General features: G+C 45.9%; 1 protein-coding gene across 1 annotated transcript in view; it reads right to left on the minus strand.

The window, feature by feature from the left end:
- Positions 1-13,665, minus strand: part of SV2B (synaptic vesicle glycoprotein 2B) — a 60,508-nt gene extending 46,843 nt beyond the window's left edge. Inside the window, 1 exon segment of the mRNA XM_032700437.1 lies at positions 13,462-13,665. The gene's annotated coding sequence lies outside the window, so the exon portion shown is untranslated.
- Positions 13,666-16,764: the final 3,099 nt, after the last annotated feature.

The raw sequence follows: 16,764 nt of genomic DNA on the forward strand, positions 1-16,764 counted from the left end.
TAGAGAAGCAGAGGGTCAGACGTGCCTTGGATAGCGGCAGCTTCCATAGTTACTAATTAGATATGACCAGGGCTGGGTCCTGCCCAGATGTCCATCCTTTGTGATGCTGGTGCACTCCCCTGGCCCTCAGTGGAGGCACTCATGAGCCACCTGCCACAGCTGTCTGGATGTGACACATGGATATTCACTGCTCACTGCTTTCCATGGCCACGTGCTGCTCTGCAAGGCTGCTCAGCACCATGTAGGATTCAGGTAAAGCATTTTTTCCACAGGATTAGAGAGCAATAAAAGGGCCAAACCCACACTACACCTCCCGACTAACCCGAGCCAGGTACAACATCCTCCAGGTGACGCATTTGGTCCATCATGTTTTCTTTTTTTTTGTATTTAGTAAGACCTTATCTCATAAAAGTTTGTGTCTAAAAGCTGTGTCCCTCCTCTATAGAATGCAGGTGACAGCTTTACTCACTTCCTAAGTGTCATGTGCCCATCTAGTCACGTGTCCTCATCTAGACTGTCCTTCCAAGGCAGAAGAAGAGTCTTCCTGGTGGAGATCCAGGCTCTGCAGGAGGTCTCTGTTCAAAACCAGCCGCACGGTGACTGAATTTGGGGTACCAGAGTTTGATGCAGAATTGAGAAGATTGCACAGATTTCCTGTTTGCAGGCAATATACCTTGGAATTTTACTGTGAGATGAGCAGGATTTTCTCTGGGAAATAACTCTCCCTAATTCATTAGAAATTACTGTCATCACTTGTTGGAAACTGAGAAAATGTCTCTCCCTGTGGGTTCCAAATCTGCTGCTGTGTCTGACTGTTGCAAATTCTGGGGGAACTCCACTGTGGTCATACTTGGGTGGCCAGCACAGATTTGCCACTCAGTACAGTGGATTGCAAACAGGAGAGCTTTGTGAACCCAAATTCATCCCTGATATTTGCCTGCTATAAACCCAAGGCTGCCTCAGTGTTGTTCCTACAGCCCAACAGCCACTTCTGCCCTGCTTATTCAGGGTACCCACTTCTCCATGACAGCCAGTTTGAGCCAACATAGCCCCCAGTACAGGAGGGGAATTTTTGCCTGACTTTTCTATTTCTCCCATCTCCAGTGCTTTGCAGAAGGGAAGCGTTGCCTGTGGTCTCAGCAGCGAGGGGTTCCCCTGCAGCATGACATCATGCAGAGAGCTCCCTTGGCTCGTGGACAGGGCTGATTTCTTCTGGTAGAGTTACCCTGGCTGCCAAGTAAAGGCAAAACTGCTGATCCTTCTGTATAGCACCCTCAGCACCTGCTCCCAGGCACAGATCAGCTCCTTCTCAGACTCGTTTCAACACTAACCTGACAAATCGCCTGCTGCGCTGCCACAGATTGCTGAGGCACTGCTGACTTTCTCTACTCAAAGGTGGCAAAGCTTTCCAGCTGTCCTGCCCTCCCTGGCTCCTTTCTAGCTCAGTCACTCTGTGTGATTTCTTTTTTTAACACATTTGGTACACTTTTTAGGAACTTACTAGAGAGACTGGCTCACGCTGCTGGTCTATTTGTCCCCAAGCTCTGAGATGCTGATGAGCAGTGTCTATACTTCAAAGGATGCTAAAAATCACCCATGCTTTACTTGCTGTAGGAGACTGTGTGAAAAGAGATGGAGAATCCAAATCAGCCCCTGAGCTGATTAGCTCTGAGAAGGGTAAGATCAGAGCATATTTAATTAGGTTCCTAATTACAGTGATTATTAGCTGTCATAAAATCACCTGCATTTGGATCTCAGGGCAATGTGAGCTGGAGATTTCAGAGATATGCATTTACTAGACAAATATGATTATTCCTTTGGCTTGATCCCAACTGCAAGAAAAGCAAGCTGCACTATCAGCAACTGAAGATTTAACTCTGATGTGTTATTTATTCTTTCCACAATAAAAGCAATATAAAGAAATACAAAGAAATCACATTGGCATAATTGGGTTCAAAATACCACCAAGACCCACAGTATTTCAATCCTAAAGTAAAATCAAAAAAATAAAAAAAGGGGGTCGCCACTGGAAGCCCATATATCAGTTGAAGAAAAAAAACAACTTACCTCTATTTTCTGCATCCCTTCTAAAAATACAGCCTTGCTGAGAGGAACAGACATTGTTTCTTCCACATGATTCTGACTAAGAGCCCAGAAAATGAGGAATTGACTAGAAACTTTGAAGGTTAAAAAAATCAATCTGAAGTGTTTTCTGCTCCTTGCTTGTCTGTTTGTTTCACCAGACAGATAAAGCAAGGAGAAAGAGTAAAAAAATTGACTGGTTTTATACAAAAAAGAGATGCAAACAAACTTTCTCTTCATATAAGTAATACTTTTCCTTGAAATTTTGGCAGGTTTTCTCTGAGGATTCAGAATTCTGCAGTGGGTTCAATCATATTGAGTGAAAACGGACAAAAGAAAACACTGGCTTCTCAAACATTTCTAATTTGTCCAGAACAGATTTCTTTTCTTTTGAGAATAAAATGTTTGGATGAACATTCTTTGACCAGAGGGAAGAAACGTTCTCCAAAGAGGGATAGTGAGCTTCTCTTCTCCATTAACCCACTGGCTTCATTGGATAGTTTAAAGCTGGATATAGCTGTGCTGGGGCATTTGCAGTAGATGTGAAAGCCTGAAATTCAAACTGATACTGAAGTTTAGGCAGAGCTTCCTGACAGCAACATTTCTGGGGCTGTAGGAGAGGATCTCAAGGGGAAAGACAGAAACCTCACCAGTGGGGTTGCTGAAAATCGAAGACAAACTGATGGCAGTTACCTGAGTGAACCTGCACTGACTGCACAGCTGAGCCAGGAGATGTAAGAGACCTTGCTTTAACTCTTCTATTAATTAATTTATTATTAATTAATTAATTAAAGATGGAAAAGACACCAGAGCTTGTCAGAGGGGGTTAGTGCTGTTATTGACTTCCAACTTGCACAGGGTGTGAGAAGCAGCTTGTTCTCCACATCAGCCCAGTGGCAGGTAGGTTGAGCATCAGCTGGTACCTGACTCCTGGCAGGCCCTGAAAGAGCATCCAAATGCCACCCAGCATTAAGGGCATAAGGCCAAGGCTGCCAGGGGATGTAAATCCAGGGAACTTCATCTGTTTGTGTGCTTCACTTGAGTCATTGTTGCTTTTGCAGTGGAGGAGCCCTTCACTGCAGGCACAGCAGAGTGCTGCAAGCCTCAGGGAGTGTTGAGACTCATGAAATATAGATGGGAACTAGACAGGCTCCTCAAGCAGGGTAAATACATGCACGGTAATTGACTCCATCTTCAAGCAAGAAATGCTTTGCATAAGGATGCAGAACAGGGTTCGTTTGGTAAAGTCTGATCTGCACACTTGACAATCACTGAGAAAAAAAAGAAAGAAAAATCCTCCTCTGTGCTGAGTAACTGAGTAGTAACTACAAGCAACTCCATTTTCAACCTTTCTCCCTTTTTACTCCACCTATTTTCTGTCACCCACTCAGAATATGTTATCTCCAAAGTCCTATAGGAAGAGCATCTGATGAAAACAAACACAGCACAGACTCAATATCCTGATCCAAGCCATTTACAGTCTCCATAATGCCCCCAAAGAAAACATCTGTCTACCTTGAACCAGCAGGAAACAGAGTTGCTGATGCACAGATTGTGGCATGGCGACAAGCCAATGGCTAAGTGGTTACTATTGTAATGAACATTTGTTAACGACTCTTTTCCAGCTGCAAGGACAGGAATTCTCACTGGGATGCTCTGAGTTCATGCAAACCTGAGTGGTTGCTCCCTGTGAAATTACTAAAGGCTTTATCAGTCCTGCTGTCCTTTTTTTTATCAGCTGGATTCTGAGAGATCTCTGCCTTTACGTGCTTTAGCCATGCATGGCTGGTCAGAACAAGCCTCTGCTTCTGCAACCCCAGTATATAAATTATTTCTAGACACCTTTCAGGAGCCTCTCATGCTTAACTGGATCCCCCTCAGTTGGAGCAAGCAAGATTCCCCTTCCTAGTGGGAAGATGAAACCAGAATGACCACTCCTGGCAAGAACAAGGCAGTCCAAACATGAGCAAACAGGACCAGATGGATGCAAAATGAAGCCATGTAAGGAGACTCTGCACTGACATCTCACACAGATTAAACCTCATAATGGAATCTCATAAGGGAAACAGTCGAAGCATCTCCTGCTCAAACGCTCATTTTGAAACAGATCCTGAAAACTATTTTTGCAAACAACGGGAATGAAATTCACCCCAAACCCACTCAGCTCCAAGATGCATTTGTGGACAAATTAGTAATGCCTAGTATCCTATATCTGCCCACTAATTAACTCAGCAGCCGCTGCCAGAATTAATCAGGGAAGCAGTTCCATTATCCCCTGTACCCCCACAGGGCAGGGATCCACCAGCTGCCACCTCCCACCTGCTGTAAAGGCAGGGCAAGGAGCTGCTTGTTTGGCTGCCGTTGAAAGGCCCCTGAAGCTCCCACCAGCTTCCCGGCAGGGAGATGGATGTCTGTGGGTGGATTGCCCCAAGCCCTGCACCACCGCTCCTGCAGCCGGAGAGCCTTCCCATCCAGGAGGGATCCCTGCACAGTGAACCCCTCCCACGCACTTTACACTGATAGAAAGGAGGAATTAAAGGAAGAAGCTGAACAAGAGCTAGACTTATTAATTGGAAGAAGACAAAGGTTGTCTCTTATAATTCAGACCCTGACAGGGCCCCGAGCCCCCACCCCACATCCCTCAGGCTGCTGCCTTCCCAAAGCATCGAAAGGGGAAAATCCTCTCATTCGGCTAGACCTTGGCCAGGAAGATGCACAGGAGATCAAGACCCTTGGGAAGGGACTGTTCTGAAAGGGACTGACCTGTTTACTTGGCGAGCTTAATTGCAACTTTTGGGGTTGTCAGACCCGGCATTATTTCCAACTTGAGGGAAAACCTGTGTAGCACAGAGGTAACAAGCTGCGTTTCTTCCTTACTTGCCGTACATTTCTGCTGAGCCACAGGGGCTCAGATGTTGTAGGCCTGCCAAAATCACAGCATTATTTCATAGTACGTATGAGGGGAAAAAACCGCAACAATGGTTAATTAAATAATTACAATCAGCTCCTACATTGTTCAGTACACTTCTGGGAGACAGAAATTCTGTTTTTTTTTTTTAATCGAATTGCTTATCTAAATCTAGTAGGAATAAAAATCCATTTCAGATTTTGATTTTTAAACACCAAAGGAAATGTTTTCTTTTGGAAATCTTCCAGATGGAATATTTCCCAGGGCAAAAACTTTTTTATAACAATTAGAAAAAATAATTGAAACTGAACAGCTAAACTAGATGCTCTGAAAGAATGAAGAAGATGCCAAAATTATATTAAATGACTTTCACCATGAACACACATCCTAGTCTCATAACAGTTTGGATTTTTAATTTGATTTCAAGCATGTTATGGATAACAACCTCAGGACTGTAAATTAATCCAGATTTGCTCAGCTGAGAATCCATCCATCAGCCCTACTGTGACTATGTACTTCTAATCAAGTGCAATTAACAATTATCATGAAACACCATTAAAAAAATGCTTAGGAACTGATCAATGACTACCATAAACTGAGCTGATTCATGTAATTTTTGAAATCAAGTTTCAATTAGGTCTAAAGAATAATGAAAATGTGAACTGCAAATTCTGCTCCAGACATATCATCTTATTCTGAGCAAAAAAAAAGATAAATATGATCCCTTTTTCCTTACCATTTAAAGAAAAAAATAAGCTGCTAAAGTTCCTGTTTGGTTTAGCAAATACTGTCCAGTTCACTCAGACTCCAAGAAAGCAAAGCTTTGCTTCTCTGTTTAGTCACAGGTGTTTCTACAGACTTCTCTCCCATTGGATGCTACCATCAAACTCAGGAAATATTTATTAAAATTATCGCAAATTTGATTTAACTTACAGATAAGAACAATTAGAAACCAATTTTCAGTGATGATTATCTATTAAAACCTGTGCAGTTCAATGCAAGAACTAAATTACCCTTGCAGGAAGGATGGAAATCCTGTCTCTCCTTCCTCTCTCTGAACCCCTACATGACCCAGAGGGACCGGCAGCTCTTCAACCAGCCTGTCCCATTCCCCCAGGCTGGATGGCCTCTCTGCCTGCTGGGTGGCCAGGTGCTTTTAGGATAGATTATTCAGAACCTCTGCATATTATAGCAGTATTTAAATCAAGTTGGTATCTTTTCTCTGTTTATATTTATCCTAACAAGATAAGAAACATTTTCCCAAAGTTTCCCTTGGTCACAGAACAGACTTGCACATCTGTTTTGGACACCCAGACAATGAAGGGAGCTTTCTTTTCCAGCTCAAATGTGTTTTCTTGACAGCTGAAAGTGATTAAATGTCTCAGGCCAAGCCTTGCTCCTGTGCCCACTGTGCCATTCCCTGTGGTCACAGCCCACAGAGATCCCCTGCATCCTTACTGAGGCTGCACGCAGGAAAGAAACAACTTCATATAAACCCATGAAAGCACACATGGGTGGTACCAGTGATTTTGGGACCTCCATGGGTGAATCCAATACCCAGATTATCCAAAAGCTCAGCAGGGGTGACTGGAAATCTTTAGGACCCACCGCCAATGGGGATTGAGAAGGCTTGCTCCTTTGGTGCTCTGTCAGGAAGGTACCAAGACATATAGTTTAGGAGGCTCCCACCTGTGCACAGCTAAGAAGCTGGAAAATGCCCTCCATGTCCTCTCAGGAAATTAAAGTGCAACAGGGGCCTGGATGGAGAGCAGAAAAATGGTTGCTTTTTCTACTTCCACCTGAATGTAACTTTTCCTTGTCTATATTTGAGATTGGGCTGGGCCACTAGTCAGTACAGGACCTCCTTTCTCCACACTTGGCTTCCTGTTCCCACTGCTTAGGTGGGTGATTTTCCACAGAGTGCTCCTGAAGAACTCTGTGGAAGTTTAAGAACAGACTCCCAGAAATGTCAACTCTCTCAATCTCATCCTCTGCACATTCTGGCCCCTACCTTAACCCCAGTTTCCCTCCTGCCTCTGCCTAATCCTATCACTCATCACAAATCCCTTCTCCCTCCCCTCTCTCTGCCTGCATCTCAATCCATCACCCCCTCTCCCAGGGTGTTGGGGGTGTGTGGGAGGCAAGCCTGGAGCAGGGTTTGTGTGAACACGCAAACCTCAGGTGCTGGTTCCCATCACAACCAGCCTTTGAGCATCTGCAACAACCTCTGAATGCCACAGGGTTGCTGATAACTCAGCCTGACCTCCATCTGCAATACCACCCTCCCTCCCTGAGCTCTCCCACATGGCTCCAAGAAGGAGTAACCCAAACCCACGTCCCGAGGGTGCCTTTATGTTTAAACCCACAAAGCTATTTTTGGTCTGTTTATGATCAGATGTACTTAAACAGAGACTAATTGCACCAGCACAAACTTATCCTCACATAACTTCATTTTCATCCAGACAGAAGCTTTTCAAGCAACAGCAACCAAACCCTTTCAATATTTAATCAGCTGCATGGCCTGGAAAAGCAGGGACCAGCAGCAGCTGCCTGATGCAGAGCAGGCAAGTGGGGGTGAGTGCTCCCACCCTCACCAAGCATCTCTCCATCCTGAGAACTTTATTCCTTTACAAATTTGCTGTGGAGAAAGCCAAGCAGGAGCCCTGTTTCAGCCTGCTGCTTTAGCTCCAACAGCTTTCAAACAGCATGGCTTTGAAGCACCTTATTTTTCATTCCTCTCTTCCAAATTCTCAGCTGCTTTTCAGGTGTAAATCTTTCTTTCCTACCGATGGCTGGGAAGTTGCTGTGCTCAGAGCCCTGTAACTGTGAGTCAGCAGGACTTGAGCTTTCTCCCACTTCTTTCTGGTTTTAAAGCAGTCAGGGTGTAAGCCTTGGGTACAGACAAGGCTTTGCAGAACTTGCAGGGGGGGTGTGGAAAATTAGGCTTTTCCTAATCTTTTCTTATTCCCTTCATGCCTGTCCTTCGTGTGTCAGGGGGATTACAGGAGCTGAAAGGACATCAGTCTTCTGTGGGCTGGCTCTGCAGCATTCAGGGCAGACTCTGTTGGGGGCCACCATACTTAAGCAGAGTTGCTTGAAAATAAAACCCTAAAAAGGAGTACCCAGTGACTCGCTTTAGTCAGTGGTCACACTTGACTTTTCAAAAACATGTCAAAACACCAAATACCTTCTGGTCAGAAATGGTCTATGAGTGTTCCCTGCCAGAGACCCCCAGCTCTGCAAACTTCCCAGTCCCCAGCAGTCCCCAGCAGCCCAACAAGGCTCTGGCTTCTTGCCCTCCTGCTGCTGGGCACCCTGGGCTGGAGGTGCCTGTGCTGCCCAGCACCCCAGGCACCAATCCAGGCATGGCCACAGCACAGGCAGCATCTCTGATGGTTTGCAGCGTCTGAGCTACTAAGAACAAATGATCCTCTCTTGCTACAATTATAAAATAGATACTAATAAACAACCCTAAACCCCCTTATCTAAAAGAAGAAAAAAAGCATATTCAATTAGTGATAAAAATAAATACAAGATTAATTAAAATTTTGCTGCTCTGAATTCCCATCCTCTGGCTCTGAGAATGCAAAAGGCATTCCCCATCTTCCCAAGGGTGGCCTGACATCAGAGCATTGCCACAGTCCCCAGAGGGCCAGTGAATTGCACTGGTGATGGCGGGATTCCTCATGCATGTGCTGGCCCCACTGGTGAGCCTTGGCTCACCAGGGAGGCTCAGCCTCCACCAAGACTAGCAGTTTTGGGTCTGTATCACAAGTGAAAAGGCTCCTCAGCTCCTCCTGAATGTGAGGAAGTCTGACTTTTTCAACAGCAGCTACACATCCAGAGAAGAAACCACTGGGATTTCTCAATCTGGGTCTGCGTATAAATCATTTAACACCTCATTTACACATGCTCATAATTAATGCACACTAGATCCCTGAAATGAGACAGTCCTGATAAAACATCTGTGAATTTGGGCAGCAAGTGCATGTGATGTGAGAGTGCAGAAGGACAAATGTACCCCTCCCCATACCAAGAAATGGCTGATCTCACTGGTGCCCACTCTCAGCTTCAGTAGAAGCAGATGAAAGGAATTTGGGTCAGATTTCCTCCTTTGAAGTGGGCTGAAAGCACTTCAGAACCAGTTGCCACTTGCAAAAAGCCCACACCTCTTGTGGCCCCGAGCAGCCATCAGCCCAAATCACTCCTGCTTCTGCTACCTCCCATCTATCAGGGTAGAGAGACCCTTGGACTTTGTGTACAGAGCAGAATGATCACTTTCTGTGTTTATGACATTATGAGGAGCAAAATCCCAGAGCAATTTTACTTATTTTAGTACATTTACAGCCCTGAGACTAATATCAGGATCCAGCCACTCAGGATAGCTTGTAAATCTAAAAGAACTTCTGTCCATTAGTATGAGTGTCGGGTGCAACAGATACTCTGTGCCAAGTACAGCTGGCGAAGAATTTTGCATACATCCATTCTTGTCCCCCAGTCCCTCAATTCTCCTCATGGAGTCATCCAATTCAATCTGCCTCTAACCTCATACTCTGGCTGTGTTAATCCCCCTGGGAGATGTCACCAGGCTTGATGGAGGACCATCACTACTCATAGGACTGCAACATAAATCTTTGAGATTCCTCAAAGAAGTCACCACCACTTCCTCTATTGGGGTTTCCTCTGAGTGCAAAGGCAGAGTAGAGACACCAGGACAGTCCTGCATGTCTGAGAATGACAAGGACATGAGTTCAGGAGGTCAGGAACCTGTAAGCAGTTAATTAGAGGAGTTAATCTGCAGCAGTTTGACCACCTGTCATAAAGGGCAAGAAAAATGTCCCATGAGGGAGGCAGGTTTTTCCCTGCTGCCTGGAGGGATGTGGTGGGAGCAATCCCTGAGACAGGCTGTGACCACCTGTGTCCTGACAGAGGACCCGTCCTCAGTTTACCAGTGCAGTACCAGATCTCAGTCCTTGAGAGTAGGATGGGTGTAAAGCATATCACATCCAGGAGTAGATTGGCTCCCATTGTACTTTCCCCGTGGTCAAAAATCTCCTGCAGGGATTTTACTCACCCTCTCCCATTTTAAAGAACATGCCACAGGCATTATCCTCAGGCCAGGACTGGGAAAGTCTCTGTGTTTCAGTAGTGCTCAGAGGACACCACTCTTCTCACTCACTGCCAGCCTGGGAGGATGGGGGGCCAAGGAGGCATCCACTGTGCTGGCAGCACAGAGGGAACCAGAGCTTGAACAAATCCATCCGTCACCCAGTCAGGAGCGGATGAATTCCAGCTTCCTGCAAACCCATCTTCCACAAGAGCTGTTGTGAATCACAGCAAAACACAAGTTTAACTGGAAACACTGAATCACGGAGAACCAGCTGCCACACAGTCCTGCAGCATCTCCTATAGGAGCCTGCCCAGCATCAGGCTTGCTGCAGTCCCCACACAGTGAGGTATCCTGGAACTTGTACTTAATCAGTTCTGATGTTGCCTGGGTCTTGGACTGGAAGAGACAGTCAACAGCCCTACTGACTGTCTCCATGTCACTCACAGCTTTGTAGATCTCTATCACATCCCTCTATATCTGTAGTCATATCTTCAGGTTTGTCACATCAAGGTGAGCAGAAAGCATCTCTGAAGACCTGTAGTCCCTCCATTTTAATAAGGCAGATTAGAATACCTTAAAACACTTACACATTTCAACCACCTCCAAGCAAAAAAGGCCTTAACTTCTCCTACCTCCCTGGCATTAGGGCAGTCAAGAACATAACCAGGTAAGCTATGTCACCTTAGATGTGGGAGAGTCTATGATGTCCAATTGTAAAGATTCCCTGGGATAGTACTAGAAAAGAAGACTTGTCCTCAAAGTGGCCTGAGCTTCCCAGCTCCCTTGACCTGGCTTAATTCTCTTTCATAAGAGGTTCTTCCCGCAATTTTAACCCAGCTCCTCTTTCAAACTCAACATAGCCAAGGGAATCTTCAAGGCCACCCTGATCCCCTCTTCCTTCTACCCCCAACACCAGTGTTTCCTCTGACATAAACATGATCACTAAGTCGTGACTGCACGGGAAGAACAAACAGGCTGAGCAGATGGGTTGTGCGGGAGGAAGCCCTCATTTAAAACGCAAATAGCTGGTGGTAATTTAGCAGATGTGGTAAGAAAAATCTGGAGAGACAAGCATGAGGTGACTGGATTCCAATTTCAATCAAATAATGTGGAAATCTCCCTGGCAAGGAAAGGTTTCATCTTCCATCTCCTTGATTACCTTGCCCTGAAGAGATGATGACACTGATGCCAAGCGCCATGACAGGAATGATCTGGAGTATTATTCACTTAGGATCCCATATGACTCCCTGCCCTCACCAAATGGATTTTTTTCACAAGGGAAATCCATCCTTTATAACCCAAATGTCCCTGAGAAAAGACTAAAGTTAAGTTAAAAGTAATAACATTCATTAATCCTGTAACACATTAAATTTTGTTTCTACCCAGAGACAAAGACTTCAGGATCTGTCCTTCCCTTCCCCAACATCAAATCAGGCTCTCTCAGGAAATAACTGCAGGACATTATAGAAGTCTCTACATTCAGCATATTGTAATACTCATTTGGCCCCAGAATTTCATCTTGGCAAAAGTACCAAAATTATCACAGATGGGTACGATGATTTTCTCTTTATAAATATTACAGAGTCATTAATTAAATGCAGGAAATTAACCCTTCCAGGCAGCACTGCAGCAGGGATCAGGAAAGCACAGTCACCACTGGCCAACATCCCAGACTGAATGTGGGAGAAAAGTCAAGTGCACAAACACCAAATTGACAGCAAAGATACTCTGGCATCAACATTACTGCAGGTTTTAGAAGATAATTTAACAAGAAAAACAATTTACAGAAATTTCTGGCGCTCAGAAATAATATTCCAGGAAACAGGGAATGAAGGATTTTCAGCCTTTTGAAAAAAGCCATGTGTTTTGGTTAAAGGACACAAAAGCTGTCCTAAGAGGATTTCATCACAGATACAATCATCAACCCCCCAAAGACAACAAATTGGGCAACTCCTGCCCTCTCTCCTTCTTGCACAGAGCTGGGATTCAGTCACGCAAAGCCCTTCCACTTCCCTCTTCACCCACTGTTTGCCAGACACAGACTTGGCACAAAAGATTGTCACCCTGAGACACATGTGAAACAAAACCCCAAGTCAAAACTTGCTGCTCTAGAGAGGAGAATCTTTATATTTAATGTAACTGGTGCTTGAAACTTCGAGGTTTCTTTAGAATAAGCACAAAACCCAGAGCGCCCCACTCTCAGTGTCACAGTATCTAAACAACAAAGGGTAGGAAATGTGTGAGTTTTTAGCAAGTGGAGGTTTCTGTATGAATACATCGTGAGAGGAGTATTTTTATAAACAAGTTATATCAGCAACGTTCTCCAGGAGCAGTTTTTAACTCTGCATGTCATAAAGAAATCCAGAAAAAAAAATTGTTTTGGTACCCCAAACCGTATTTTGTGTCAGTTTTTGGGTGAAACGCAGGTCTGCCAAGAAGGTCATGGCTTTGTACCTGTCAGAAAACCTGCCAAAGCTTCACCACTGTATTTTTCCTTTGTTTGTGGTTTTTTTGTGGGTTTTTTTGTGGGTTTTTTTTTTTGTTTGTTTGGGGTTTTTTGTTATGTACAGACCTTTGCAGATTCAATACAGCCAGATTGCAAAGGCTGCTCTTAGGTTTATTATTCCCTGATCCTCTTTAAACAAGGGCCCTAAATTCATCCCTAGTGTAAGAGCTCTGCTGTCACTCGACTAAGAAGCAGGACGCCCATTTTGAGAGTCCTGTGAGATATACTGACTGGCAAACCTCTCATTTAGAGTAAGCCAATGCCCAGGACACCAGATAGCTCATGGTCCCAGCAGAGTGTAGTCCAGTGAGACCCTCTTCCTCCCAAACATCTTCATCTGCACCTCTCTATATAACAGATACTGGCAGAACCTAGGGGACTGGTTTCAGTGAAAAATTCGCTTAGACTCAATGATGGAGACAGTCTATTAGGGGCAGGAATTTATTAATTACTTCCCATAACTCCTGCAGTAACAAGTGCAGGGCAGAAAAAGCAGCACTCCGGTAGGAGCTCACCTAGGACTACCCCATGGAAAGCATCAGACCAAGCTGGAAATCCAGTAGGAAAAATATACGCAGGGTGAGCAATGGAACTGCATGTGAGCGAGAGCTGGTCCGACTGCCCAAGCACACACATTGATCCGCTCGGTTCCCAGACTCTCACCAACAGTAATTAAACTGCTTTGATGAGCACTGACCCCTGGAAAAGCTTCAGTACAAACCAAATGAGCTTCACTGTTTTTTCTGTCTCTTTTTCCGCTCCCCTCCCTTTGCTTTTAACCCATCAAGCCATATTACTGTTGCAGCAGGACTGATAGTCCAGAAAGAGACCAAAGAGAAAAGCATCATCGCTTACCAGAACTAGGAAATATTTCATCACAGCCATTCACCAGCCATTTCCCCTTTTTCTAGCCTGTGGAGCTGCTCCTGGAAGGGTCACCCCTTTCTGCTAGGATGTCACAAGCCGGAGATTAAAAGTAAATGCTCTGCAAGCCAAGCAGATCATCCCACTGCGACCACATCCAGGTACTGAATCATGAGCAATGGAAAAGTCCACCAGCCAGCAGAAAACACAATCGCAGGCACACACCCCCAGCCACAAAGCAATAGGAGTGGAGGGAGGCTGGAGGCAGCAGGGAGAGCAGATGGGAGGGGGGTGGCTTGGGGGAACCAGGCAGCGGGCGATGCTAACGTGACAGATGTGTTGACTTTAAGTTAAACAGGAAATTGAGGATGTTCGACGCGGGGAGGAAAGACATTAGCTCACGTTAAAGGCAAAGACTTTCCCCGGTCTTTCCCTTCTTTGCTTTCCCTCTTCCATCCAGGCTTTCTCTGGTGATTTCTAGCCCTACCCTCACAGGCAGAAACAAGCCAGGGTTGACACTGACTCTGCTCGAGTGCCTGGGCAAGGCAGGAGCTGCAGGGCCAGCCACAGAATTTCCCATCTTAGCAGTGAGCTGGGAGACTGCTCATTTATTCCCTCTTCAACTCAAGCTCCCCTGACACTGCTTAAATGGCATCCTCCAGTTGATGTGAGTAAAAGAGGGAATGATGAACAGCAGGGTGAGGCTTTCAATTTGTCCCAGTTCTGGGCAGGGGAAAATAAAATAGGGTCAAAATCCTGACTTAGAGTATGTAGCATAAGCGGCAGAAAGTAGAATAAATTGATTTAAATGCAGGGATAATAAAAGTGCCTTGCTGCACTTAACTTCCCCATGAATAAATCTGACTTTCCTGCAGTCCAGAAAAAGGTTGAGTCTGGGGGATGGCAGCTGTACTATGAGGGTCCACAGAGTTAGTATCCAGGGGAATGTAACTCCAGGACTAGGTGGCAAGATGTCCTGGCAGCAACAGAAGGCAAAGGGAATTGGGGAAAATCAAACCCCTGCACCACTTTCTTAGCTACAGCCTGGAAAACTGAGTGAAGGAAGACAAACCATACTAGCTTTGAGCTAGGTCCCAACTTCTAGAGACTAATGGAGGAAAAGAGTGGCTGCACCACAAGCCCATAGATAGAAAACCAGAAGTGGCAGCTAGCTCAGTCTCCCACACAAGGACTCTCTTCCTGCTTTACAGGCATGGTCCTCTTCCCTGGTTTTTCCACTGCCTTTGGCACCAGAGGAAGAGCCCCCTTGGCATCCTACACAAGTGGGTGTCAACTACAGCCCAGCCTGCACAGCTGAGCCTTTCTCATTCATCTCCCCACCAAAGCTTTGTCCCAAGACCCACATGCAGGGGTGACAAGAATGTCTCTTTTAGGGCATACACAGGCCCCCAGTGACAGGACTCCTTTTTTTTCTAGCAGTTGTGCATTAGTAAAGGGCAGAAATCTGTTATGGGCACTTACCCCATAACTGAGTGGAATATTCAGGTTTTGGTGCAATCCAGCCTGCCTCCCTCCCTGCATCCCATTCCTCCCCACCCCCTCACCGTCCCTGAGCTGTGTTGTTGGCCTCCCTTCAACATTTTAATGGAGTATTGACAGTGATCCATTCGCACTCCAAATAGATGAACCTGACTTGCATCCCTGGAACCGCATTTGCAGAGCCAGCCCAAGCAGGTGGGTTTGGAGCATCTCCTCGGTTGTATCGGCTGCAGTTCCAAAAGCATCCCTTTTTCTGGTTTGAGAAACAGCTTGGAAAAGTCTAGCGAGGATATTACACTTTGGAAAGCTGCTGCTTCGGGTCTTCTGTCCCTCCTCCTACCTGCTGCCAACTCCCTCGTCTCTGCAATTATTTATAAAGCTCTGTGTTCTTTCCTAATCGGGATGTTCCCTTTTGCCTTGCACGTCACTCCTGTGTCACTCTGCGTCTGGGCCTCTGGTGACCTCCTGAAGTGCTTGGCAAGGCTGGCAGCAGCCAAATGAGTCATCAGCAACCTGCCTGCACCTCCCTCCCTCTGGCCATTGCCCCCCTGGCTCCCACCGAGCCTGGCTGCAGCCAGGGAGGCCTGGGGGAGTTTAAAGCTGTCTAATCCCCTGGATAATTCATGGAAAGAGGATTACCCATTCTGTGCAGAGACCATAACCTAAATATAGACCAGCCTTCCCCTTGCATTGCAGCTCCTGTGGCATGGAGACGTTTTCCCTGCACTGCTTAGGGGTTAACTTTGCTCTTGCTCAAAACTGGGACAACCTGCTTCAAACCTGAGGAGTTACAGTGCCATAAAACCAGGGTTAGTAAAGCAGAGGCAAGACTGTGCTCTTTGAACACCAGCAGGATCAATGCAGACTCATCCCCACAAGCATATTTTCTCCCTGATAAATGCCAAACTCCTTTGGTGGGGGGGGGGGGGGAGGATGTCAGGGTGTATATTGTCTTACTGTATATTTGGAAACCAGTGCCACGATCCCGAACTACAGAGCCTGACAGTAATGTACTGGGAGGATAGAAGGGAAGTACTAAACTCAGATAATCCCATGGCAGGTTATAGCAGCCTGGCACACGACCTGGGAATAGTGACCTGGCTCTGCTGCCCACCCTGGGGCTCTCCCAGCAGGTCACCAGGAGCTGGATTATTCCCACTGAGGGAGGGGACAGGTATTTACCAGAGAGCTGGTGAACAGGGAAAGCAATAGTTAACATTAGGATAGTTTCCTTCCTTGCACTCAAAGACAGAGGGATAAAGTTGGGAGCTGCAGAAGATATTCCTGATGGATTCAGCAGCTTCCTGGGAGACCATGAGTCCATCTTCACCCTCCTCTCATTTTTCTTCTCCTCTCTGCCCCAGATGGTGAAGTGAGGTCTGACACAGCCACCACAGGCTCATCTTTCCTAGAGTATCTTTTTTTTTTTTTGGCCGTTAAAGTCCTTATGGGACTTTAGTCACCGTAACATTAAAGAATTCATTAGCACAGGAGTAATTCCATAATCTCTTCAGAAGAGAACAATTTCAGAGGTTCAGCTCATGATCTGGAAAATCAATTTGCTGGCTTGGCAATGCAGGAAGAGGATTTTCAAGGCTGGCTTTGGCTTCCCCAGGAAGGACTGTTATCATCTCTGGGAGCTGGTGGCCAGGAAGGGGCCACCCACAACAGCTCTGAGGGGAGGAGAGAGGATCTGAGGGCTCTCATTTGGCTCAGGCAAGGAAAAGAACTGGACTCATGCTGCACCAATTGCAGGATGAGCCTCAAACCCCAGACCTGCCTCATCAAGTTTTG

This window comes from Chiroxiphia lanceolata, chromosome 12, assembly GCF_009829145.1.
Source record: "Chiroxiphia lanceolata isolate bChiLan1 chromosome 12, bChiLan1.pri, whole genome shotgun sequence".
NCBI classification, from domain to species: domain Eukaryota; kingdom Metazoa; phylum Chordata; class Aves; order Passeriformes; family Pipridae; genus Chiroxiphia; species Chiroxiphia lanceolata.